At 43.5% G+C, this 25,289-nt stretch overlaps 1 long non-coding RNA gene across 1 annotated transcript in view; it reads right to left on the bottom strand.

The window, feature by feature from the left end:
* Positions 1-24,656, bottom strand: part of LOC133239893 (uncharacterized) — a 31,383-nt gene extending 6,727 nt beyond the window's left edge. Inside the window, exons 1-2 of the long non-coding RNA XR_009734024.1 lie at positions 23,457-24,656; positions 14,084-14,215 (exon numbers count right to left, since the gene is read on the bottom strand). This is a non-coding gene — a long non-coding RNA (uncharacterized LOC133239893). The remainder of the gene's footprint in view (positions 1-14,083; positions 14,216-23,456) is intronic.
* Positions 24,657-25,289: the final 633 nt, after the last annotated feature.

Here is a 25,289-nt window from a genome sequence, read left to right as displayed (position 1 = left end):
CTCAATTGAAGTGATTCATGGACTTAAGTGTCAAACAAAACTTTACAAATCCAAGCAGAAAATACAGACGAATGTTTTTCAAATAGGAAAAGATATATTAAGACATAGAAAGTATTGATTATACAAGAAAAAAATGGATACATTTGACATATATTAAAACTAAAACCTAAAGGTAGGGGCTATAATCCTTATTTCCTTTTTAAAATTCTCTATAGGTTTTATTTTTTAAAACAGTATCTCTATTCATAAAAGGTACTTAATAAAATTGCATGGGAAGTGGAAACACCAAAAGGAATCAATTTATTTGCCATGTCTAATATCGCTCACCACTGCAAGTCTGCATAAAATTTAAACATTACAAGAATGTTTGGGGGATTAAATCCTACTAGGGAAGTCAGGCAATGTATGGAGTGTATGAAAGTAATAAAACATCTCAGGCACAAGATTTAAATGCTTGGAAGAAATAGATATGCTATTTTCGAAGGCAAATACTCACTGGTATAAATGGAAGTGTTGTTTCTTCTTGCTTCCATTGACTGAAGTGTAATTCACCCCAGACAGTCAATGGGCAGAATATCAGTCTCATGAAAATGGAATAATTCTGGGAGAATTGTTAAGCTGAAGAATGTTAAATAGATGGGCAACATTTTTACTAGCAGGGATTGAACAAAATGTTCAGCTGGACAGGTGTAGGCTTAACGCCTTGAGGGACCTACGGTACATGTTCCTCTTTGACTTGGTTATCCTAATTCAGACACTGAGACATGAAAGATGCTCTCCTGTATTGTTCATTTTTTAAAGAGACTAGAGTCCGCTGCACTCTGGTGCAATTTAAAGTTTGAACATCTCTGGCAAATAAATGCCTTTGAATGGCTTGAATTTGGAGACCAGTCATTCTCAAACTATAGCGTAAGATGGGAAGCAACTGAGGAGCATGCCAAGTGCAGAATCCCAGGCCCCCTCCGTGATCTGGATCCCCCAGAACTGGGATGGGGATCAGACTGTTTTTGAGGTACTGACTTGAACCTACAGGGAAAACCCTGAGAAGAGCTTTTCCTTGTCATTTATACCTGCAATCGAGATTAACCTAGAGTCTCCAGTGAAGCATTCTTGGCCAGTCTGTGGTCCTCTGTGCCATCCTAGGGCTTCTCTTCTGTCTTCAAAGTTAACTTGTTGTTCAGTCACCCAGTCATCTCCGACTCTTTGCCACCCATGGCCTGTAGCATGCCAGGCCTTCCCTCACCATTTCCCAGAGTTTGACCAAGTTCGTGTTCATTGCATCTCATCCTGTAATGCCCTCTTCTCCTTCTGCCCGCAGTCTCTCCCAGCATCAGGAACTTTTCCAATGAGCTGTCTGTTTGCATCAGATGACCAAAATACTGGAGCTTCAGCTTCAGCATCAGTCCTTGCAGTGAATATTCAGGGTTGATCACCCTTAAGATTGACTGGTTTGATCTCCTTGCTGTCCAAGGGACTTACAGGAGTCTTCTCCAGCACCACACTTTGAAGGCATCAATTCTTCGGCATTCTGCTTTCTTTACAGTCCAGTTTTCACAACCGTAGGTGACCACTGGGAAGACCATAGCCTTGACTACGAACTTTGTTGGCAGAGTAATGTCAGTTTGTCATTGCTTTCCTGCCAAGAAGCAATCATCTTCTGATTTCATGGCCACAGTCACCAATCCGCAGTGATTTTGGAGGCCATGAAAAAGGAATCTGTCACTACTTTCCCCTTTTCCCCTTCTATTTGCCATGCAGTAATGGGGGCTGATGCCATGATCTTAGTTTTCTTTTTTTTTTAATACTTAGTCTTAAGCCAGCTCTTTTACCCTCATCAAGAGGTTCTTTAGTTACTCTTTGCTTTCTGCCATTAGAATGGTATCATCCACATATCTGAGGTTGTTGATCTTTCTCCCACCTATCTTGATTTCAGCTTGTAACTCTTCCAGCCCAGCCTTTCTCACAATGTGCTTAGTGTGTAAGTTAAACAAACAAGGTGACAGCCCTGCCATACTCCTTTCTCAATCTTGAACCAGTCAGTTGTTCCATACAGGGTTCTAACTCTTGCTTCTTGACTCACAGGTTTCTCAGGAGACAGGTAAGATGGTTTGGTATTTGCATCTAAGAGCTTTCCACAGTTTGTCATGATCCACACAGTCAAATGCTTTATTTAGCATAGTTGATGAAACAGAGATAGATGTTTTTCTGAAATTCCCTTGCTTTCTCTATAATCCAGCAAATTTGGCAATTTGGTCTCTAGTTCCTCTTCCTTTTCTAAACCGAGCTTGGACATCTGGAAATTCTTGGTTCGCATAATGCTGAAGCCTAGCATGCAAGATTTTAAGCATGACCTTACTAGAATGGGAGATGAGTGCAATCGTCTGATGGTTAGCACATTCTTTGGTACTACCCTTCTTGGGATTGGGATGAGAATTGAGCTTTTCCAGTCCTATGGCCACTGTTGGGTCTTCCAGATTGCTGACATATTGAATGCAAAACCTTGATGGCATCCTCCTTTAGGGATTTGAATAGTTCTGCTGGAATTTCATTGCATCCACTAGCTTTATTAACAGCAGTGCTTCTTAAGGCCCACTTGACTTCCCACTCCAGTATGTCTGGCTTTGGGTGATAAACCACACCATCGTAGTAATCTGGTTCATTAAAAAAATTTTATACAGTTCTTCCGTGTATTCTTTCCATCTCTTCTTGATCTCTTCAGTGCCTACTAGGTCTCTACCATTTTTACCCTTTATTGTGCCTATTTTTGTGTGAAATGCTCCCTTGATGTTTCTAATTTTCTTGACGAGATCTCTAATATTTCCCCTTTTGTTGTTTTCTTCTATTATTAAGCACTGTTCATTGAAGAAGGCCTTCTTATCTCTTCTAGCTATTTTTTGGAACTTTGCATTTAATTGGATGTCACTTTCCTTCTCTCCCTTGCTTTTCACTTCTCTTTGTTCTTCCGCTATTTGCAAAGCCTCCTCATATAACCACGTTGCCTTCTCGCTTTTGTTTTTCTTTGGGATGGTTTTGTTTGCTGCCCCCTGTACAGTGTTATGGACCTCTGTCCATAGTTCTTCAGGCACCGTTAACTAGATCTAGTCCCTTGAATCTATTCATTACCTCTACTGCAAATTCAAATGAGATTTTATTTAAGTCATACCTGGCTGGCATAGTATTTTTCCCAGTTTTCTTTAGCTTAAGCCTGAATTTTGCTATGAGAAGCTGATGATGTGAGCCACAGACCTTGTTTTTGCTGACTGTGTACAGCTTCTCCATCTTCGGTAACAAAGAATGTAACCAATTTGATTTCGGTATTGACAATTTGGTGACGTTCGTGTGTAAAGTCATCTCTTGTGTTGTTGAAAAAGGCTATTTGCTATGACTAGTGCATTCCCTTGGCAGAATTCAGTTAGTCTTTGTCCTGCTTCATTTTGTTCTCCAAGGCCAAACCTGCCTGTCATTCCAGGTTTATCTTGACTTCCTACTTTTGCATTCCAATCCCTGATGATGAATAGAACATCTTTCTTAAGTTCTAGGAGGTCTTCTAGGTCTTCGTAGAACTGATCAACTTCAGCTTCTTCAGCATCATTGTTTGGGGAATAGACTTGAATTACTGTGATGTTGAATGGTTTGCCTTGGAAACAAACTGAGATCATTCTGTCATTTTTGAGGTTGCACTCAAGTACTGTATTTCAGACTCTCTTTGATTATGAGGGCTACTCCATTTCTTCTATGGGATTCTTGCCATATAATGGTCATCTGAATTAAATTCTCCATTCCCATCCATTTTAGTTCACATATTCCCAAGATGTTGATGTTTACTCTTGCCATCTCCTGCTTGACCACATCCAATTTACCTTGATTCATGGACCTAACATTCCAGGTTCCTATACAATACTTTTTGCAGCATCAGATTTTACTTTCATCACCAGACACATCAACAACTGAGCGTTGCATCCTCTTTGGCCTAGTCGCTTCATTCATTCTAGGGTTATTGGTAAGTCTCCTCCACTCTTCCCCAGTAGCATATTGAACTCCTTCAGACCTGGGGGACTCATCTTTTGGTGTCATATATTTCTGGCCTTTTATACAGTTTATGAGGTTCTCATGGGAAGTATACTGGGGTGGTCTGCCATTTCCTCCTCCAGTGGATCACGTTTTGTCAGCACTCCCCACTATGACCCGTCCATCTTGGGTGGCCCTGCATGGTATGGCTCATAGCTTCATTGAGTTACACAAGCCCCTTCAACATGACAAGGTGGTGATCCATAAAGTTTTTAAGCCCTTATCAATTTGTGATAAACAAAATGAAGCATGTAATTTATCTTGTGAAGAGAGGAGCCAGGAGTTATGAAATTTCCAAGGATAGCTTAAAACCTGGAGGAACAGAAAAAAAATTACTTTCCTTCTCCCAGGAGCTATCTAAGGTGATTCAGAATACTTTTGTTTCGGTCCTAATCAATTTTGATTTCAAGCTTTCTCAAATCTAGCTAAATGCACTCTCCTAATCAAATGGATTAATTTTAAAAGACACGCATGATAGAAATTTGTTTTAATTTGTGCACTTTTTTAAAAAAGATTTATTTACTTAAATTTTTTTGGTTGCAGTGGGTCTTCGTTGCTGCAGTTGCAGTGAGCAGGGGCTGCTTTTCATTGTAATACACAGGCTACTCCTTGCAGTGGCTTCTCTTGTTTTAAGCACAAGCACTAGGGTGTGTGGGCATCAGCAGTTGCAGCACATGGACTCAGGATTTGTGTTACGTGGGCTTAGCTGCCTGTTGGAATGTGGGATCTTCCTGGTCCAGGGATCAAACTGGTGTCCCTTGTATTGCAAGGCAGATTGTTAACCACTGGACTGCCAGTACTAAGTCGTTTCAGTCATGTCCAACTCTTGGCAATCCTGTGGACCATAGCCTTCCAGGCCCCTCTGTCCATGGGATTCTCCAGGCAAGAATACTGGAGACTGGATGACCAGTTCAGTTCACTTCAGTCGCTCAGTTGTGTCCAACTCTTTGCGACTCCATGAACCACAGCATGCCAGGCCTCCCTGTCCATCACCAACTCCCGGAGCCTACCCAAACTCATGTCCATTGAGTCGGTGATGCCATCCAACCATCTCATCCTCTATTGTCCCCTTCTCCTCCTGCCCTCAATCTTTCCCAGCATCAGGGTCTTTTTCAATGAGTCAGTTCTTCACACCAGGTGGCCAAAGGATTGGAGTTTCAGATTCAACATCAGTCCTTCCAATGAATACCCAGGACCGATCTCCATTAGGACAATGAGGGAAGTTGCTAATTTGTGGACTTTTATTATTCATATGGTACTTAGCACCTTAGCATGTTATAAGCTGTTCTAGGGTGAAGCTGACAGTGACTTGGGTTTGTTGACTCTGGATAAGAACTAAGTGCTCTTCACACAGTGGAGGGAAGGTTTGCAGTAGCTGGTATTTGTTAAACTGATTGACTGAATCAACCACAGTGACCTGCCACCATCATCCCTGTGCTTCCCTGCAGGCCTGGGGGCGGCTGGGGGGACTTCATTCTCCAACACAATGGAATTTAACTGCTAATGTCCACATCACTTATTCATGGACATGATCAGTCCAATTTTCTGCTTGTTATGTCAATCCGTATAAAGTAACAACAAAAAATGCACAAGATAAGTAACACAATTTCAATACATTTAAAAAACATATACTCAGTCTTGGCCTTAGTATATGGGCTTCCTCGGTGGCTCACTGGTAAAGAATCTGTCTGTGCTGCAGGAGATGTGGGAGATGCATATTCGATCCCCGGGCCTTAGTATACAAAGTCATCATTTCACGGTAACCTTCAGTTTTTTAAAAAGTTGGACGTGAAAATGTTTACAATTTCTTCCTATTTGGATATCATTACCAGTCCTACTGTGATTCCAGAAGGAAAAATACGGAGGCAACAGACCTGGGTTGTTGGGGAGCCCCAGGTATCAGACTCCTGACCAGAGTAAGACTTGGCCTCATGGGCTGTCTTGACTGTCAGCTGCCCCACAATAATTTTTAAAGAAATTCTGTGTTGTGTTGATTCATATTTATGCATGTCTTTGCATACTAATCTCTGAACATTTTTTGGGGATTAAAAATGTCTTGGAAACAGTAGGAAATTAAGAATGAGTTTGTTAGCACATCAATAAACTCATTAAAGTTGGTTAGTGAAAATCATTGTAACGATTCACTTCCTAGAAATTAGATCTTTTTTCCAGTAGTACTCCTTTCTGCTGAGAAAAACAGTAGCCTTTTCTTTTACTCCTGTAGCTGTTGTTATGCTTGTGACAATAGTCATTAATATTAACCATGCCTGGGGCCCAGAAAAATGGGGTGGTAAAGTTGGTGGAAGTGAGAACAAGAGAAGGCATTTTAAGTGGGAGAAGTAACAGTATGTTGTACGTTGATGGGATGACTCAGTGGATCTTGAAGTCAAGATGGTGGAGAAGGGTACAGCTGCTGGAGTGGGTCTTTCGGTGGGGAGCAGGGATGAGCCCTGAACACGAGGAGAGTTGGCATTACATATGATCAGGGACCGTTTATTTAGAGCAACTCAGTTAAAAGCAAGTTTTTTGGTGCTGAGGTACCCATGTTAGAGTTGTGTTGGTGAGTGAGGAGGCTGTCTTTGTAGTATCAAGGGTACTATTTTGATAGCTTTTGTTTTCTATGTCATTGTTTTAAGTTTTACACTGTGTAGGAATCATGTTTGGTTTGCAGTATGTCTTTCATCATGCCATCTCTTTTCTTTGCTCATTTTGGGGAGGGGGGATTTGGGGAAGGTGTCCATTCATTTATTTATCCAGTAAGTTGACAAACCTGCTTTTGCTATATTTTTAAATAATATTTTTTCAATCATCAATTAATTAAACAGTGACATGGATATTTTCTTTTGCTGGACAGTTCTGTAAATCTTAGCACATGCACTGATTTGTGTGACAACCACCACAGTTGAGATGCATAACAATTCCATCAGCCCCAAAGCTGCCTTTGTGCTAGCCCTTTATATTTAAATTCTCATCTCATCCATAACCTTTGGCAACCACTCCTTTGCGTTTATTTAAAAAAAATTCAACTACACTGTGTTTTGTAATTCTTTGGAATTTTAGAAAGGTTTGCCTTTTTTTGCCCCCCCCCACCCCCCCCCACCCCCCCTGTGGTAACTTTCATGTTAATATCTCTTACAAGGTCCTTAGCTTCCTTTTCTCTGACTTAGGTGTTTACTCTTTGGTTCCTTATCTTCTATTGTCATCTGTCCTCCATACAGCAGTCAGTGAGTTTGGTCTGTTTTCTCCCCCTTCCTCTCATTTTTAAAATGGAATTGTTTTTACTTTCTTGGAGTGTTTAACATCTGCACACCATCCTTCCATCTTTATCCTAATCTTGTTTTAATCTTAGATTTACATGTAAATATATTTAATGCTCAGTGCTTTGTTCAAAATTTCTCCCATAGCCACATGTCCCGATGAAGCTTGTCTTGTAGTTGATTTCTCAGGGACAAATTGTGATTGCAGCATTCCAAATGTGTCTGTATGTTTTAAACTATTTTCCAAAGCCTTGGAAGTTGAAAAAAAAAGAAAACTTGGCTGGATAGAAAGTAATTGAGTCGTACTTTCCTTGAGTTTCTTGAAAGTGTTACCTTATTCTTTTGCTTTACGTATGCTATTGAGAAATCTAAGGTGAATCAAGATTTCTCTCCTCTGTAAACAGCTTTGTTTGCTTTTTAGAGGCTCAGAAATACGTTTTTTCTTGATCTGTAAACATTAGTAGTTTTACTGGCATGTTTCAGGGTTGAGAATCATGGGTTCTTTTTGCCCAGCTCATGGTGGGCTCTTTAAATGAGTATTACATTGAATAAAATGAAGTTGCCATTGATAAACGTACATAATTTTGAATATTAGCAACTTCATGTGGTTCAGCTTCATAGATTTCAGTCTTGTTTTTACTTCAAGAACTTTATTTTGAATTATAATTAAACTTTAGAGTTCAGATGTTGATTGAGATGAATCTCAAAAACAGTGGGGTGATCTAACTTTCTTCTGAGGTAGTCGTAGCGATGGCAACTTGACCAGCTTGTTGACCTGGCTGTGAGCAGCTCTCATAACAACCGAGTGACTTGAGTGACCTAGGACTGGCCATTCCCCTCACTCCCAAAGGCAGATGGATTGTTATACAGAGGGTGCAGGATTTAAGTTCAGAATGTATTTGAATCGTTCTTTAATAAACCAGGACTATTCTTACTAACACATCTCTATAAATACATTTGGGCCTCAGTGGTGGGTCCTATGGTGCTGTGGGTTAAACAAACAAGCAAAAAAGGCAGTTAACATCTTAGAACATTTAGTTCGAAATGATATACTCTTGGGCTTCCCCCATGGCTCAGCGGTAAAGAATCCACCTGCAGTGCAGGAGCCGTGGGTTAGTTGCCTGGGTCAGGAAGATCCTCTGGAAGAGGGCATGGCAACCCACTCCAATATTCTTACCTGGAGAATCCCGGGGACAGAGGAGCCTGGCAGGCTACAGTCCATGGAGTCACACAGAGTCAAACATGACTGAAGCAGCTTAGCGTGCACGCATGCACTCTTGACCTTACCAAAGAATCTGTCTGTATATAAATACTATCATATATTTGCATGTCGGAGCTTTAGGAAAGCAGTTGACATCTCTGAGCCATCCGAATCCCTCTGAAGCTTATGGGTTTCCTTTTCTCAGCAAATCTGAGTCCTTTTTTCTTTTTTTAAGCATGCAAAGAAATAGTGTCAGAGTAGCCCGTACAGGTAATGCTGTGAAAGAGGTGAATCACTATCTGAAGCAAAGATCTGAAGGCATAAAGCTCGCTGAGATGATGCAACCAAGGTGTGAGGAGTGTTTATAAGATGATCCACCTTGCCTCTGCCATCACTTGGGTTTGTGAACAGCTTCATTGGGGCTTCCTGGTAACAATATGAAATCTGGAGTATCAAGCTTGGCATGTACAGAAGATGACCTAGACTAGAGCCAGGCTGAATGACGGAATCAATGACTTGGAGATCACCAGGCAGGATAATGAATAGAAGCGGGACAGATGCAAGCAAAATTGGCTGGAAAAAATGAGGGCATCCAATGGCAGGGCACAGCTGCAGGAAGCTGTGGAACTAGCCCACTAGAGCCTGACCTGGGAGGTGCTGACTGAAATGACCATGCTCTCTCTTGACCTCTTTTTAAAAAAAAATAGTTTATTTTTGGTTGTGCTGGGTCTTTGTTGCTACGAGGGCTTTTCTCTATTTGCAGAGACAGGGAACCACTCTCATTGCAGCTGCTGGGCTCTAGGGCTCTCGCTCAGTAGTTATGGCTCGCGGGCTTAGTTACTCCATTCAGTTCAGTTCAGTCACTCAGTCGTGTCCAACTCTTTGTGACCCCATGGACTGCAGCACGCCAGGCCTCCCTGTCCATCACCAACTCCCAGAGTTTACCCAAACTCATGTCCATTGAGTCAGTGATGCCATCCAACCATCTCATCCTCAGCCATCCCCTTCTCCTCCTGCCCTCAATCTTTCCCATTACCAGGGTCTTTTCAAATGAGTCAGTTCTTTGCATCAGGTGGCCAAAGGATTGGAGTTTCAGCTTCAGCATCAGTCCTTCCAAGGAATATTCAGGACTGATTTCCTTTAGGATGGACTGGTGGGATCTCCTTGCAGTTCAAGGGACTCTCAAGAGTCTTCTCCAACACCACATTTCAAAAGCATCAATTCTTTGGTGCTCAGCTTTCTTTATAGTCCAACTCTCACATCCATACATGACTACTGGGAAAACCATAGCTCTGACTAGATGGACCTTTGTTGGCAAAGTAATGTCTCTGCTTTTCAATATGCTATCTAGGTTGGTCATGCAGAAGGCAATGGCAAGCCACTCCAGTGCTGTTGCCTGGAAAATCCCATGGATGGAGGAGCCTGGTGGGCTACAGTCCATGGGGTCGCCATGAGTCGGTCGCGGCTGAGCGACTTCACTTTCACTTTCACGCAGTGGAGAAGGAAATGGCAACCCACTCCAGTGTTCTTGCCTGGAGAATCCCAGGGACGGCAGAGCCTGGTGGGCTGCTGTCAATGGGGCTGCAGAGAGTCAGACACGACTGAAGCGACTTAGCAGCAGCAGCAGCAGCAGGTTGGTCATAGCTTTTCTTCCAAAGAGCAAGCATCTTTTAATTTCATCCACCAGGGATCAAGCCTGTATCTCCTGCCTTGGCAGACAGATTCTTTACCATCGAGCCACCAGGGAAGGCTGAACTTTCCAAAGAGTTACAAAATCTCTGTAGACCAGAAGCTAACAATGGTCATTGTCACAAATCCACTGTGTTTTTCAGAGAACTATCTGGGAAAAACGTCACCCACCACCATAGTCACTACCTCCTGTGCCAGGTGTCTGGATGTGACCTGTATCTCTAGGTGACTCGTGCACATAGGGAATGTGATGCTGGAAAGAAGTGCTGAGAAGTGGTGCCTTCCCAAGAAAGCACACACCAGGAATTTTCATGTTTGTTTGCTGAATAGTCAGAAGGGCTTCCCAGGGAAGTAACAGTTGAGCTACAACTGCAAGAAGAAACGCTTCCTGGGAAAGGTGATAGAGGGCTGTGGAGAGAGGTCACAGAAGGAGGCGTGTGCTGAGAACAGACGGCAAGGGGCGGGGAGCTCGCGTGTGAGAGGAGACTGCAGGGACCGTCAGAGGCCAGGTGATGCTAGGCTCCGGAGGCTATGGGAGGAATTGGGATCTTCATCCCACGACCACCAAGGAGCATTTAAAGGGTTTTAAGCAGAGGGATTGCATATTCAGGTTTTCTTTATAAAAAGATCATCCAGGAATAACTAAGTACACTTAACAACCAAAACACTCCCCACCTACACATTTTACAGTGTGGAAAACAAGGTTATCCCACAAGAAAGGCACCCCATAGGATAACGCAGTTTCAAGGAGCCACATGTGTTAGCTCTGGCCATACAGCAGAAATGTAGGGAAATGTTTAAGGCCAGAACAAGAGGTTTTAATAAGGTTTTATTTTCATCCGTCCAATTGGGATTAGCATTTGGCAGGCATCCCGCCGCAGAGCTAACCCCTCTCTCTGGTTCTGTTTACTGAGACAGAAGCCGAGCAGAACCCCCAGCTGAGCATGAGACTAATTACCCGTATTATATAAAGAAGCTTTCTGTTCCCCAAAGCAAAACGTGCCAATAGTTGATAGGACATGTGCTCAGTGTCCCTGCAACCGGGAAGCCACTGCATCTCTCCAGTCAAGTTGTTTGCATCCTTCTTCTTGGTCGCTGGGGCACAAAGCCTTTTTGTGAATTTCCATGTCAGCAATTACTTCAGAAAGTTCCCTCATCCCACGGTGGTCAAAATTATACACTCAGGGGAGGAAATTCTTCACAGCGGACTTTTACAAGTATTAGTGGTTTTACATAGGATATTTTGGAAGCAGAAACAGCCACACACAGCTCTCAGAGTTTATACAGTAAAGCATTGCCTAATTCATGCCTGTGTCTGTCCCAGCACAACATCTTAACATTATTAGATTAAATCTAAGCCTCAATAGGGCTTCCCTGGTGGTGCTAGTGGTAAAGAACCCACCTGCCAATGCAGGAAGCATAGGAGTTGCAGGTTCGATCCCTGGGTTGGGATGATTCCCTGGAGGAGGGCACAGCAACCCACTCCAGCATTCTTGCCTGGAGAATCCCATGGACAGAGGAGCCTGGAGGGCTGCAGTCCATGGGGTTGCAAAGAGTCAGAGGGGAATGAATAAATAAACTGTTGTATATGCAGACAGTGGAATACTATTCAGCAGCAAAAAGAAATGATCTGTGAAGCCTTGAAAAACCATGGAGGCAACTTATTATATCATCTGTAAGAAAGTTATTGCATCAGCGCATACTAGAAAACCAAGTGAGCACTGGCATGATTTTGATTTTATTTCATGGTAGAAATACAACCCATGGGGAGTAGGGAGGAGGCCACAGTATTGGTTGGAAGGGTATATAGGAAACAGGGTCTGGTATGGAACCTTAGGGCAGATGAATGGAGTTTGGGGCAGGGTTCAAGTCATAGTTGGCAGGAGTGGTACTGAAATCTTGGGTGGAGGAAATTGAAGCCTAATACCACTGAGATGAACTGGTCCAAGCGGTCCTCCCATTAACAGTAACCATAAAAATAAGAACAACTGCCATCTAGTGGATGGTTTGGTATATTACTGGAGCATTATCTTGTATCATTTCATTTGAATTCAATTTTTACAACAACCCAATGAGGTAGTTGGGCTTGCCTGGTGGTACGGATGGTAAAGAATCCACCTGCAGTGCAGGAGACCTGGGTTCAATCCCTGGGTTGGGAAGATCCCAAGGAAGAGGGCACAGTGACCCATTCCAGTATTCTTGCCTGGAGAAACCCATGGACAGAGGAGCCCGGTGGGCTACCGTTTCATGGGGTCCCAAAGAGTCGGACACGACTGAGTGATTAAGCACAGCACAATGAGATAGTTACTAGTGTCTCTGCTTTTAGAGATGAGTAAAGTGAAATATTAGAAGATGTAGTAAATTGGGCAAAGTCACACAGCTTAGTAACAAGCAGAAGTGGGATTGGAGCCAGGCTTTCTGACTTCCCACACTCATCCTCTTGGCTGCATGAGATACCACTGGGGAGCAAATTCTCTGACAAACTCTGTCCTGCTTAGAATTTGATGAGAATCCAGTGACCTGAATCAACTGCCGGAGTTGTTGAAGATTTTATTAAAGGACTGAAATATTCTCTTTTTTCCATGTTGTTCTTCAGTCGCTAAGTCATGAAGTCTTTGCAACCCCGTGAACTGCCACATACCAGGCTTCCCTAGCCTTCACTATTTCCCAGAGTTTGCTCAAACTCATGGCCACCACCCAACCATAGTTCATTGTATGCAGTCCGCGACAATTCCTTGTTCATTTTGGATGGTTTGGAAGTCAGAAAAATTAAGGATAAAAACAGCAATAGCCACAGCAAAACTTTCTCCTCTGTTTCCCCATGATGAAGAGGTATGCTGCTTGGGAGAAAGGAGTTTTCTTCTCCGGAGAGGCAATATGCGATGCAGCTTCTCATAAATCATGAACTTCTGGGACCCGCCTGTACTCGCCATCTGTACGATTTTGAACAGTTGGCCAATTATGTCATTGACCTAACTTAATAAATGTACATGTAACTTGAGTTAGACATCCAGCGGCTAGCCAGATGAACTAATTCAGCTTGTCTTTTCTGGGATTCCCTATTCCCATGAGTGGCTGGCAAATAGTAAGCTCTCAGTAAAAGTTGGCAGCTCTTATGTATGTTGTTATTATTATTATGTACAAAATCATCAGTGTTACAACTGCCAAGGTTTTGGACTGAGAACCTCTATTAAAATGCTTCTGTATTTCTAGTGGCCGTTAACCAGGACATCATTTAGAGATTTTGGAAAAGATTAGTTAATGAGCAGCTCAATTCATTAATGAGCCAACTCAGCTGTGCTTTTTTTCCCCTTAATGGCAGATCTTCTTACTCTCTAAGGCACCATTTAAACTATTAAAATAACTAATGGGATCATTACCGTTGTCAGAAAAGTTCTAGCCTGAGCAGATATCTTTACTAGTAAAAGTAAAGTATTTGTTCCTCTAGAACTTCTCATATGCTTAATAACCGGGAAACAGCTGAGCAGAGAGAGGCAGCTCCAGGACTTCTGGGTCCAAACAACTACAAAAGTATATTAAATGAACGTTACATTTTTTTCAGACTGATGGGCAGTTGGAGTCCTTCCTTCTTGTGAAGACAATTTCAGGTTGAATTTCTCTATGATTTTTAAATTGAATGAACACAAAGGCCTTAATTGTCAATCAGACGCATACAAAACACATTTCATAGCCAGCAAGACTGTTATTGATGATAAATAAAATATACAATAAAAATAATAGCATGCTCAACAAATCAGTACCCAGGACTGCCTGAATCCATAACACAGAGCTACCCAGTCCCCTTTCCTGCCAGAATGAGGTTTGGTTTCTGAAAGAGAGCCTTGTAGGGGGATAGATTAGTACAAACCTGCCACTGAGTTTAAGGGTCTTTCAGCTTATTTATCTTCCATATCATGTAGCTTTATCTGGTCCCAGCATTTATTCTTCAACACAGCTGCAGTCCACACGTGGCAAGTTTATTGACAGTAAGTGATCTGTTCTAGACAGACAAGGAGTACCTTGTTAAAAGCTTTTCTAGATGCAGATGATACCACTTTAAAGGCAGAAAGCAAAGAGGAACTAAAGAGCCTCTTGATGAGGGTGAAAGAGGAGAGTGAAAAAGCTGGCTTTAAACTCAACATTCAAGAAATTAAGATCATGGCGTCATGTCCCATCATTCCATGGCAAATAGAAGACGAAAAAGTGGAAACAGTGACAGATTTTATTTTCTTGGGCTCCAAAATTGCTGCAGACAGTGACTGCAGCCATGAAATGACAAGACACTTTCTCCTTTAGAAGAAAAGCTATGATAAACCTAGACAGTGTATTAAAAAGCAGAGACATCACTTTGCTGATAAAGGTCCATCTAGTCAGAACTATGGTTTTTCCAGTCATGTATGGATGTGGGGGCTTCCCTTGTGGCTAAGCTGGGAAAGAATCTGCCTGCAATGTGGGAGACCTGGGTTCAATCCCTGGGTTCAATCCCTGGGTTGGGAAGATCCCTTGGAGATGGGAAAGGCTATCCACTCCAGTATTCTGGCCTGGAGAATTCCATGGACTGTATAGTCCACGGGATCGCAAAGAGTCGGGTACGACTGAGCAACTGAACGGCAACAGATGAGTAATTAGTATATGGCGACCCTGAGAGACCCCACTTTAACAGTTGATGTTTGCAGGGGTTTCTGCTCATGGCCAGGTTTGCTTCTGGTGTTCATAAGGACGGAGAAACTGTTTACAAACCTCTTAATAGCCCTTTGCTTCTTAGAGCAGAGAGAAGTCAGTGGAATGCTAAAGACATTTGAAATACAGAGCAGCCAGCTGTTAGTCTCATCAGAACATCAAGTGCTATGGAGGGTCAACCATTTAAGTTCTATTTTAACCTGAATGCAGCAGAGCATAAAAATCGCCATTGTTTGATATCACAGTGAATCAAAACTAAGCTAAATTTAAGTGTGGAGGAAGTAAAACTTTCTTCTGCCCTTCTTTTTAGAATCAGAATAAAAAGCAGTGGAAATAAGCAATGAGAGATAGGTCTCTAAACACTTTGGACTTCATTGGAAGATATTAAAAACAATTATTGACCTGCAATTCATTTCCCGACATTGACTTATCATGACTTATTTGTCTCTGAGAGTTAAAGCTACCACTTTTAGACTGATTTTTATGAGCCAGTGTGCTGTGCTAGGCACTTTTTATCTTAATCACACCTACAACAGCTTTGTGTGATAGGTAATTTATGTCTAATTTGCAAAGAAGAAATTATTCTCTCAGAGGAAAATGATTGTCAATCAAGATCCAAGAAGCGACAGGCCAGAATGTGAGCTCGTGTTCTTCCCATTCCAACCCACTGTCATCATAGCCACAGCATCTAATGGTCCTTCTGCCCGAGAAGTTTCTCGTGTGCTTACCCTGGAAAATTCCTACGTATTTGTTATCTGACTCAAATATAATTTCTTCTACTGAGTCTTTCTTGACTGTCAGGCAGATTTCATTACTCTCAGTTATTGTCCTGAGAATTTTGTATATGCATACCTCTTTCAAAGTACTTTTTACACTCCTCCAACTGTCAATTCCTGAGACTCTGAAATCCCATAGGGTAATCGTTCACTTTATTGTACTCCTAATACCTAGCGTCGTGTACACTCAGGAAAATCACAACCAGCATTTATTATTTGAAAGAATAAAAGGTAAAAACTATTTCACAAATGAGGTAAGATAGAATCCAAACTGTGTATGCATGCAGTGTAGAATCAGATAGAAAGCAATCATGAGTGCTAATTAGGCTGCCTTGTGGAAGTGGAGCTGGCCTCTCTAACGAGGCCAGTGAGTAATTTCCAGATATGCCTCTGGCCTTTAGAATGAGCTGCAATTCGCCTACTTGCCAATTTTACATATTCTTGTGGGTGATGCTCCCAAAGATATTTGTGCTTCAATTTATTTGTTGTATTCAATAAAAGGTTATATATAAACCAAGTTACAAATGAACCGATAAGATCATATTTCTGATTTTGAAAAATATATATATTCAAACCATGTAGAAAGGAAACAAACTGTCCTCTTTACTTTCCTTATCTTTGATGAGTTCCATACACCATACATTTGCCAGGCTGAGTAGTTGACATAGAGGTGAATAGGGCACGGTGTTTCATTTCGCGGGTGGTGGGTGATAGGAACTCTCAGAAAAAAGTCTGAGAGCAATGCCCAAGTGCAGGTCCACGTAAGCAAAGGAGAGCAGAGGAAAGACCAGAGCGTGATCACGAGTGAGTAGCACTGCGGCTCGTTCCAAGGTCATGGCTGTCTGTCCTGTGCGGACCTCGCTGGAGCTCAGGAACCATGTACAAGGTTATTCTTTCAGCAAAGCAAGTGCATAAGCATACTAGAAACACTACATGAGGCCTCCTTGCATTGAGCAGTCCCCAAAGCATCGCTGTCAGGTTGAAATAGCCTCGTTTCACCACTCCCCAGTTAGTAGATGAGTGGAAAACCAGGAAGGACAGCGTCAGTGTCAGCCTTCGTCAGTGCCGCCTCAAATAAGCCAACCCCCTACAGAAAGAAGGACGCCCTTCAGCTGCCTTCCATCAGCATCAACACTTCCCTATATTATTACTTTTTGTAGCAACTGGGAGCCATGAGTGATAGTAAGTGGCTTCCTAAGACTTAGCCTTGAGATGTTTACTTTTGGCAGAATGTCAGACTGGATATTCTCAGGGACCCTTTCACGGGGGGGTCAAAACACCTACAGCCTGCCCTAAACATCTTTCAGAAGCACACATACTAAGTGTTATTCACATAAAAGCAAGGTTCCTCTGGAGTCCAGCTGCCAATAGACAAATCAGGGCCGGCAGAACTTGCAGGAAAGTGGACGGAGCCCCCGGACCACACTCCCTTCTCAGCCTCACCTCCCTGAAGCTGAAGGGGTTCTGAGTCAGAAGGGCTCTGTGGCTGCAGGCAGAAGAAAATGCCCTTCCTCTCTAGAGAAAAACATTGCAGCCACTCAGGCTCTTCAAATATTAAATTTAACCAAATATTTTTGCATTAAAATGATTGAATCCATAATCAAAATTCTTTGCACAGAGAAATTAACAGGCCCAGAGGGCTTTACAAGTAAAACCTACCACAAAAGCCAGATGCTCAGAAATACATCTAGCAAGACATGTTTAGGATAGCATGGAGAACACTAAAAACTGTACCAAAAGACAATAATAAAGACAAAAGCATTGAAAAATTCTGTGTTTCTAGGTAGGAAAACCCAATATCATAAAACTCCAGACAGAATACACAGTACTATTCCCTCTCCAAATTAATCTAGAGTCAACCCAATTCTAGTCACACCTATGCTGCTGCTAAGTTGCTTCAGTCGTGTCCGACTCTGTGCGACCCCATAGACGGCAGCCCACCAGGCTCCGCCGTCCCCAGGATTCTCCAGGCAAGAACACTGGAGTGGGTTGCCATTTCCTTCTCCAATGCATGAAAGTGAAAAGTGAAAGTGAAGTCGCTCAGTTGTGTCCGACTCTGAGCGACCCCATGGACTGCAGCCTACCAGGCTCCTCCATCCATGGGATTTTCCAGGCAGAAGTACTGGAGTGGGGTGCCATTAGGCTCTTTTTTTTTTTTTTTTAAAGAAACTTGACAATATGGTTCTAAATAACATGCAGTAGCAAACACATAAGAATAGACAAGATGCTAAAGAAGGACAGTTTGAGAAATCATTTCCCACCAGAGAGGAAGACATACTGCAAAGCAATGGTCAATTAAGCAAATGTGATGCTGGTACTAAAATCAACAAACCAAGAAGAGGAACACAATAGAGAGCAGAGAACTAGACTCACACACACGCAACTAGAGAAAAGCCCACATGCAGCGACGAAGATCCAGGACTTCGCTGTGCTAAGTCGCTTCAGTTGAGTCCAGTGGATGCCAGGCTCCTCAGTCCATGGGATTCTCCAGGCAAGAATACTGGAGTGGGTTGCCATGCCCTGCTCCAGGGGATCTTCCTAACCTAGGGATCGAACCTGCATCTCTTATGTCTCCTGCTTTGGCAGGTGGGGTCTTTACTACTAGCGCCACCTGGGAAGCCAATTTCTACTTCTGCATTAGATCAATTATTGGGAGAAGGATGTAGCTGACTAGCCACCAGGATTCCAGGTCAGCTGGAGAGAGACTTGTGTGACTAGCACCACCGGCCCTGGAGCACAAGAGGTTCTGTGTATGTAGGGCAGGGCCAGGTGACTGAATGGGAGAGCCCGGAGGGAACTCCACGATGGATGGTGGTGGTGGTTTAGTTGCTAAGTCGTATCCAGCTCTTGCAACTCCATGGACTGTGGCCTGCCAGACTCCTCTGTCTATGGGATTCTCCAGGCAAGAATGCTGGAGTGGGTTGCCATTTCCTTCTCTAGGAAATCTTCCCGACCCAGAGATAGAACCCTGGTCTCCTGCATTGCAGGCAGATTGTTTACTGACTAAGCTATAAGGGAAGTCAAATGCAAAGATGTAACCTCTGCACAGAAATTCCCTCCTGTGCTTCTCTGACAACCTCACCGGAGTTGGATAACCTTTTCTTTTTTCCCAATAGAAAAGAATCAAGTTTTATTCCATTATGAATAGTATTGAGAATCTTCTCTAGTGTTCTGTTTTTGATGAACCAAAAGTAAGGCTGTGGGAAGAGGAGTTTTGGCTCCAGAAGGTGAGCTCTCGGGGATCTGCAGGTGCTGGCAGTTTTCTGGGGTGGCAGGTGGAGGCTAGAACGCAGCGAGGATGAAGCAGCTGAATTCCTAGGCCAGGCTCTTGCCAGCGGAGAGGCAATGTCCCACACAGAGTCTGTGGCTCTAAATAAAGCCTTGAATTATTCAACTCATATCATTTTTTCATTTTGCAGCAAAGTCTAGTCAAAGCTGGTTTCAAATTGGATTTTTTAATTTCCTTCATCGGGATGGGAATTCACGGCATCATCTCATTCTGATCAGGGCATCGGCACTGCCAAAAACCAGCCTCGCTCTCTGGAAATTGGCCTCTTCTGCTCACAGTGTGGATCATTATATCATCCTTAGCAGCCAAAGGAAAACAGCCTGTCTCTCGTGAGAAGCGGGGGCTTCCCTGATAGCTCAGTTGGTAAAGAATCCGCCTGCAATGCAGGAAGCCCCAGTTCGATTCCTGGTTCAGGAAGATCCACTGGAGAAGGGATAGGCTACCCACTCCAGTGTTCTTGGGCTTCCCTGGTGGCTCAGCTGGTAAAGAATCCGCCTGCAGTGTGGGAGACCTGGGTTCGATCTCTGGGATGGGAAGATCCCCTGGAGAAGGGAAAGTCTACCCACTCCAGTATTCTGGCCTGGAGAATTCCATGGCCTGTATAGTCCGTGGGGTTGCAAAGAGTCGGACACGACTAAGCAACTTTCACTTCACTTCTCTTTCTGTGAGAAGCATCTACTGCTTCTACAGACATTCCTTGTATGTTCTAATGATCAAAGAGGCAAGTGGTATCCAAATGAGGCCCCAAACGAGAGAACAGCAGAACAATGGTAGTGACTCATCCCTATGATCAAAAGTGGAATAAATCTAAAATACAACTAATGCATGAACTTTAAAATAATGTCAATGTCTTTAAAAAAATTTTTTGATGTTTGTCTAAAAACGTGGTTATTTTGCTATCCGTGGATCCAGTCATATAAAATGCCCATTAAATACTTCATTATGTGTTTCAGTGCTAAAAGCTTTCTGTTCTTAACTGGGGGAAGCTTTGGCTTCTGTTCATGTTCAAATGATCAAGAATAAAAATTTAACAGTCTTAAATATTTAGGAATTTTAATGGTATTTTCTGAATATAAATACAAGACATATTTCTTGAGGAAACTTGTAAAATACATCAAAATACAGAGAGAGATGAATAAAAATCCCCTCCACAATCCCAATTCTTTCCAGTCATCTTTATATTTCTAGAACCCAATTAACATAGCTTAAAAGGGAAACTTCAGAGCAATGTCAAATTTGAAAACAGATGGGAAAATTCGACATGAAACACAAGCACATGGAATCCAGATTTGGATTAAAAATTGCGATAAATCATACTGTTAGATGTAAATGTCAGGTTCTTTTGATAAACAGTCCAACAAAGTTCCGTGTAGTCGAAGCTGCGGTTTTTCCAGGAGTCATGTATGGATGTGAGAGACCGTAAAGAAGGCTGAGCACCAAAGAATCTACGGCTTCAAATTGTGGTGTTGGATAAGACTCTTGAGAGTCCCTTGGACAGCAAGTTGATCAAAGTCGTCAGTCCTAAAGGAAATAAGCCTGAATATTCATTGGAAGGACTGGTTCTGAAGCTGAAGCTTCAATACTTTGACCACCTGATGCAAAGAGCCAACTCACTGGAAAAGACCCGGATGCTAGGAAAGCTTGAGGGCGAAAGGAGAAGGGGGTGGCGGAGGCTGAGATGGTTAGGTAGCTTCACTGACTCAGCGGACATGAATTTAACAAACACTGAGAGATAGTGGAGGACAGACGAGCCTGGTGTGCTGCAGTCCATGGGGTTGCAAAGAGTCATACATGATGTAGCAACTGAACAACAATCCTCATAGCTTGCTTTATGCTCACTGTTCCCACTAGCTCCCAATAAGATGGCATGAAAAAGTGAATCTCAGGCCAAATTATGCCAAATAAACAATTTAATGGCTTATGTTGGAATAAATAATGACTTCTGGAGGCCTTATTTTCCCCCCAGAGTGTGGGCACTGAAATATCTGATGAACAGGCCCCTCTTATCAGGGGTCGGTCATCTGAACTCAATTTCTAAAAGGCCCTATTTTTTTTTTCCTTCCACAGAAGGCGATTCTAGTTTAGTGATATAGTGGCTGAACTGGGCAGGTGTTTCGGGTCCATTCCTGCGATGTTCAGACACATCTTGGGGGACAGAAGTTTCTAAAGAGCTTGGTGGCAGCCAGAGACAGATTTGTGGGAGCCCAAAAAAGCCCAGAAGGTACTACCTGTAACTGTTCAGGGGCTCTGCACAACGTGCCCTCCACAGCACCTAAGTATCTCTGATTAGTAGGAATTGCGATTTTGTTATGGGATGCCCACGCTAAGACTGGACTCCAGTAATTTTTTGAAAACTCGAGCCCTACAAATTGAAGACAGGCTAAGGTAGAGCTGAGAGGGGAGTGACAGGAGGCTTCAAAAATGTCTCAGTTCTGGATTCTGAATTCTAGATTAGTCTTCTGTTCACAGAATAACTGCGCCCTCTGGTGGCCACACCTGGAAGCTCTGACGGTTTCACACTGCCCTTTGGGAGACTTGCGCCTACTTCCCTAGACTTTCCTCCCACCGGTTTTTAAAAATTTTTCAAGTCCCTAAGTCAGCTGGCGGGCTTGTTAAATACTGTCCATGACTCAGGGCGGGTTTGTACCCCAGGCCGTCTCTCTGTCCCATGTAGTGGACAAACCCAAATGCTAAGACTCCCTAAGAGGTTTTTTTTCGTCAAAGCTACAAAACAGTATGAGCTTCGGCCCCAAGATCACTGGTCTCTGCAAGCTGGGGGGTCTGGGAGACACACAGCCAGTAGGGAAACCTCAGTGGAACAATTGGACTCACGGAATCTTGGAGTAACTGTATCCTTCAGTTCAGCTCAGTTTAGTCGCTCAGTCCTGTCCAACTCTTTGCGACCCATGGACTGCAGCATGCCAGGCCTCCTTCTCCATCACCAACTCCTGGAGTTTACTCAAACTCATGTCTGTTGAGTCGGTGATGCCATCCAAACATCTCATCCTCTGTCATCCCCTTCTCCTTCCGCCTTCAATCTTTCCCAGCATCAGGGTCTTTTCAAATGAGTCAGTTCTTTGCCTCAGGTGGCCAAAGGATTGGAGTTTCAGTTTCAATATCAGTCCTTCCAATGAACATTCAGGACTGATCTCCTTTAGGATGGACTGGTTGGATCTCCTTGCAGTTCAAGGGACTCTCAAGAGTCTTCTCCAACACCACAGTTCAAAAGCATCAATTCTTCAGCGCTCATCTTTCTTTATAGTCCAACTCTCACATCCATACATGACCACTGGAAAAACCATAGCCTTGACTAGATGGACCTTTGTTGGCAAAGTAATGTCTCTGCTTTTTAATATGCTGACTAGGTTGGTCATAACTTTCCTTCCAAGGAGCAAGCGTCTTTTAATTTGATGGCTGCAGTCACCATCTTCAGTGATTTTGGAGCCCAGAAAAATAAAGTCTGACACTGTTTCCACTGTTTACTTCCAAATGTGGGGTGTGCGTATGTGTGTGTGTGTGTGTATTTTGAGGGGAGGTATATTTTTCTTTTCTTTTTTAAATCTCACCAAGCCTTCAGAATTCAAAGGTTTCTGCTTGTTTGTTTGTTTCAATATTGCAGTGTGATCTTTTAAATACTCTGAATAATCAAGGGAGGGGGATTGTGTTCACATATGGACCAAGCCAGGCTGGGGGAAAGGGGGACGCATAGACAGCTGAGGGTTGGGAGAAAGGATTGCAACAGCTTAAAGGAAGTCACAGAGAGACGGAAAGAAGAAGTCCCGAGGGACATACGTGGTGGTCCAGTGGCTAAGACTCCATACTCCCAATGCAGGGTGCCTGGGTTCGATCCCCGGTCAGGCATGTAGGTCCCAAATGCTGCAACTAAGAGTTCGCATGCCACAGCTAAAGATCCCGCCTACCACAGCTAAGACCCAGTGCAGCCAAATAAATACATAAATATTGTTTAAAAAAGAAGTCCCAAGCCATGGGATTCAACCAGATGGCAAGTGACAGGGGATGACTTTTTAGAAGACAAAGCACTCAGTCTGCAGCACTAGAAGTCTGTGGGAGCACACCTTGGTACCCAGGCCCAGGGTCGCCCACTGCTGGGGGCTCCTGTAGTTGGTCACTTAGGGGAAGTGAAGTCCCCAAAGCTGGGGGACTCTGGAGCCGTGGTTTAAAGGACAAGTTACTGTCTAGGAACTAGATATTTACAACCATTATATTTGAAAAGTCATGTGAATTTGAATTGAAGCAGTTGATTTGATTTAGTGTTTCCAGATATATATCAATACACAGAATTTGTTTACATACATCATAAATTAAGTGCATTCTGTCAGATCCTAGGGTTTAAAATGAGGCCAAAGGAGGTACCAAAGTGCCATCTAGAGGGGAAGTGGAGAATGAGAGGAAAATACTTGCAAGGTATTTTGTCTTTTTTTTTCCCCCTGTAAAAGCATCAACATGTTATTATGCTATAATGGGGATAATAATACCTTGTCTTGGATGACGGTGACGAGGAGTACAGGGTATAACAAGACGTAAAGCCCACAGCAGGCATTCCGCAAGACGGACAGATTGTAATATTCTTAGTTGCGTTCTTTTCTTCTCTTGTTGGCCTTCCCTGGTATCTCAGATGGTAGAGACTCTGCCTGCAAATGCAGGAGACGCGTGTTTGATCTCTGGGTTGGGACGATTCCCTGGAGAAGACAATGGAAACCCACTCCAGTATTCTTGCCTGGAGAATTCCACGGACAGAGAAGCCTGGCAGGCTTCCGTGGGGTCTCAAAGAGCCAGACACGACTGAGCGACTAACACTTTCCCTTACTCTTGTTAGCCAAAAATGATGCTCCTATTATTATTAACAACACTAATCGCTGACTGGTTGGCCGACTAAATTTTAAGCCTAGGATATCCACTTAACAACCTGTTAACTCTAGGATGTCCATTTTAACTCATTTGGATCGAATGAAATGATAGAAATGATATCCTTAAAGGATTGCTTAAATGGCTGCTCCAGAAGCTCCTAATTGAAGAATCCCGGGTGGGGCAGTGGTCAGGACCCTGCTTTCACATCTGAGTGCCCTGGGGAATCTAAGTGAAAGTGAAAGTCGCTCAGTCGTCTTCAACTGTTTGCGACCCCATGGACCATACATGGAATTCTCCAGGCCAGAATACTGGAGTGGGTAGCCTTTCCCTTTTCCAAGGAATCTTCCCAACACAGGGATCGATCCTAGGTCTCCCACATTGCAGGCGGATTCTTTACCATCTGAGCCACAAGGGAAGCCCAAGAACACCAGAGTGGGTAGCCTATCCCTTCTCCAGTGGATCTTCCCGACCCAGGAATTGGACTGGGGTCTCCTGCATTGCAGGTGAATTCTTTACCAACTGAGCTATCAGGGAAGCTCCCCAGAGATCTAAGAAGGCCATAATTTAAAATTTAGAGACCAGAAAAGACCTACCCTGGGGGCCTTGGAGGAAGCATGACCCTGCTGAACCTTGATTTCAGGTTTCCAGCCTTTAGAATTGTGAGAGAAAGAGTTTCTGTTGTTTTAAAGCGTTCAGTTTGTGGCAATGTGTTACCCAAGCCCTAGGAGACTAAATCTGTATCTGAAGATGAGGGATCATCAAGACCCAGACAAGCAGTGAAGCTGAGTGAGTGTTAAGTGTTGTGGTTATCAGAAATATTCCTTTTCATTCATTCCCACCCCCCACCCCAGGCATGAGCGTGCGTGCACACACGCAGAGGCACACTCCTAGTTGAAAAATTGCTTAGAAGAGTTAGTTTCAGTCTGTAGATGGCCTTGGGAAGGACAGAAGGAAAGAGAAGCTTGCCTGCTCTGATGGATGAACACTGCATACACACTCCTGGAGGGAAATGGGATGGATGTCGGGAGAGGCCCCCAGAAGCGCGCCCCACCCCCCACCCCCCCAGGGTACCAGGCAGCTTCAGGCCATCTGGGGGAGGGGCGGGCTGAGAGGGGAACCCTCTGCCACAGCACGGCACCTCCCTTCATGGCTGCTGGAGCTTAGGGCAGTAGTGAAGTCTCTACATGTGAACTCTGAAGACCTTAACCAGAATGTGGGAAAGTCTCTTGCACAAGGACAGGGACAGGCCTGTTCTGCCCCAGTCTGATGTAGGCCGTGGGGAAAGCCCATAAGAGCAGAAGATGAGAGGATGAGGAGGACCCAGGGGGTGAAGGGAGGATCAGCTGGGACAAGCCTCTTCGTCAAAATGGAGCAAAGTTTCTCTGAGTCTTTAATGAGGCAGGACAGTAGCCAAGGTTTTAAAGCCATTCTGGTCTTTTTTGATTTTTTTTTTTTTTTTA

Source organism: Bos javanicus, chromosome 27 (assembly GCF_032452875.1).
Source record: "Bos javanicus breed banteng chromosome 27, ARS-OSU_banteng_1.0, whole genome shotgun sequence".
In the NCBI taxonomy this organism is placed as follows: domain Eukaryota; kingdom Metazoa; phylum Chordata; class Mammalia; order Artiodactyla; family Bovidae; genus Bos; species Bos javanicus.
The sequence above is the reverse complement of the archived record's forward strand: the minus strand, read 5'-3'. Positions and strand labels throughout refer to the sequence as shown.